Below are 3,022 nucleotides of genomic sequence, written 5' to 3'. Positions count from 1 at the left end.
AAACTATTACCAGGCTAGATGCTGGGACCAAGTGAACCAAAAGAACAGATCTCTCTCCTGCTGAGAAACATTTTAGAATTTTCAAAATCTTATATAGTGATCTTAGGTGATCCAATTTTGTGAACAATTAATACTATCATTTCTATTGAAAACTGACCCATGCAGAATTTGTGATTACACCACCAACATTTTGTACTTCCTGTGGTCTAAGGACTATGATAGACAGAGACTGAATATATATATATATAAAATCTCTTCTCATTTCTGCAGGTTTATGTGTTTATGTGTGTATGTATACACGTCTATATATACACACACACATATATACATATATTTTACATCATTCTTCATTTTTATATAAAGTATGTTTTATTATCTTGAGTATGGTCCCCAAGAAATTCCCATGACCAATTCACCTGTGTACCATTACCGTAGCTCCTTTTGCCCTTCGATACAACTTCCTCCTCCCCCTGGAAGAATGTTCTGGTTTACAGTTGCCTGTTGATTTTGATTTTTTACTTTGTTATAATTCCTTCTTTCCCCACCCCACCCAGCCCAACCCCTTTTTTTAGCCCACCCCTACATACCTCCTATAAGTGAAACCATCTGGTATTTTTCTTTTCTTTTGGGTTTATTTTAATGATCATGATCCCTTCCAGCTTCATCAATGTTGTTGCAAATGGCATGAGTTTTATCCTTTTTTGTGAATCTCCATAGCTTTATGTAGGTAGGGCCTTTAATACCCATTAGAGAGATGAGAAAACTGAGGTTCACAAAGTTTAGGAGTTTATGTAGAGACAGAAAGGGCTTTGTGATTCCTGAGCTCACAGACTTTAATTGGGATCATTGGCATAGAGTTTAATAATCTAGCCACAAACGCAGACAGATTTAAATAGCTCTCAGAATTGAAGGACAGAAAATCAAAACTAAGGAGAAATTTTCCTAGGTTCAGAGCTGGCAACTCTTTAAGTGGTCACATTAAACATCTATAGTGAGGGCAATGGAGTAATTAAAGAGGGCAACACAGGTCCCAGGAGCCAATGGGCTCATATATCCAAGCTCTAACAATGGTCTGTGAAGAGTAAGCCCTGGGAGTTGCCTATCAGGATGTGCTCCAAGGATGCATGGAGATTAGTTTATATCAAGCACAGTGAAAAGTACCACTTGAGATTATGTCATATTTTGGATATTTTGTGCATTCAAATTGCAGAGTTATAACTTACAGTAATCCAAGTCATCTTTTTCACTCTTTGTTATTAGGAGTGCTGAGCCCTCTGAGAAGGTGTCATATTAGATAGTATTTCCTGTTCTGAAAGTTGGTTTTTCACAAAAAGAAAGTAACATGAGAACACTAACAGAAATAGAAAGAATAACAGCATAATTGCTTTCTGTTGAACCTTTGTGACCTTTCTAGAGGTTTCCATGGGTCATCTTAATAGTCCTTAAGGTTTTCAAACTAGTTGTCTTTCTTCCCATCAAGTTTTACTTTTTTTTTTCTTTAAAATAGGTTAATTCTGGTTGTGTTGGATTAGTTTTCTGTCCGTTAAAATGTGGAAAATATAAATAATGGCTTCAAACTTCATGTGATTTTGTGCCTTTGCATTAGCCTGTATTTCAAAGCTCACTTTGCGGGAGCTCAAAGTTGAGGTTCCTTACTTCTGAGCTTATCCTGGTAAGAATATGCTAAGGGGTTCCTACAGAGCATGTCTTTATGAATTGACAGCCAATTGCAAAGGACAAACTACTTCAAACTATAATTCAGTAGCTTGGAAATGTTTTGTCGGCTAGCTTGGTGAGTTTTGGGATTTCACACATTTTAGGATTTTTATAATACACAGATACTGCTCATCTCTGCCACTTTAAAAAAAGGTCAAATTTATTCTGCCTTTTAAATTTATCTTAAAAATTCATATTTACTTTAAAAAAATCAAAATACTGTCATTGTAAAATAATACAACCTGCCTTAGTCTTCAATATAACTCTTTTGAGCACAAAGGCAAATATAAGCGGCAGACTTTGGTATGAATAGGGACTATGTGACTTTGGACACATTAAATTTTCTAGGCTCAGCTTTTTATGTTTAGGTTGGGGAATGATATGGAGTATTCGTGAAGCGGTGTTTCTCCCAGACCAGAACATATGTAGCAACTGGAAAGTAGATAGAAATGCAAATTCTCAGGCCCCACTCCTGAAACTAGAGAAACAGAAACTTTGGGGCTGGGGCCCAGTGGTCTGTTTATTAACAAGCCTCCATGAGATTCTGAAGCACGTTCATTTGAGAACCACTGCTCTAAATATTAGTCTGCTGCATTTTTGAAGCTCTGGAAAGCAGCAATCTCATTCTGCTGTTCTCAAGCACAGAGCCAGATGGTGCCAAGTGGAAAGAACATGGAGCCCACTGCTCCACCAGGCAACTCTCCCTTTGTGGGACTTAGTTACATAAACTTTCTTTACAGAGAAGAAAGTGTAAATGGAGGTCTTGGCTCTTTTGGATATGTTGTAGTCATGCTAGCCCAATTTCTGATGTGGAATTTCTGACTACAATGTGTCAATGAACATTAATATGTCTCAAACTATGTACCAGGCTAGATGTTGGACCAGGTGAACAAAAAGAACTGGTGTTTCTCCTCTTGAGAAGTATTTTAGAAATCTCAAAATCACCTATGTGGTCATCTGCTTTGAATTACAGTTTTAAAAGTAGAATTAGTTTTCATAGCTGATCTATTTTAATTTCTAAACTGTGTTTTTTTCTGAGAGAAATGTGGTTTCTTCCCTTGCTATATGTTAGTCTTTTGGGGGATATTTTTTATTTAAAAAAAAATTCTGTGGTAATATCCAACCCAGATGCTCTGATTTGATTAATCTAAAATATAGTTACCTGAGGGGAGATAACTTATGTTGTCAGAAAATTAACAAGGACATTAACCAATGGCACTCTGTTAAAAAAAATCTGTATATTCATACCTCCTTTTTCTTCTTTTTTAAAAAGCATTTTCAAATTATAAAAATTGTGTGTCCTTTT

Source organism: Condylura cristata, unplaced genomic scaffold (assembly GCF_000260355.1).
Source record: "Condylura cristata isolate star-nosed mole 26May11 unplaced genomic scaffold, ConCri1.0 scaffold00002, whole genome shotgun sequence".
NCBI lineage: Eukaryota > Metazoa > Chordata > Mammalia > Eulipotyphla > Talpidae > Condylura > Condylura cristata.
Note: the sequence above shows the minus strand (reverse complement) of the source record.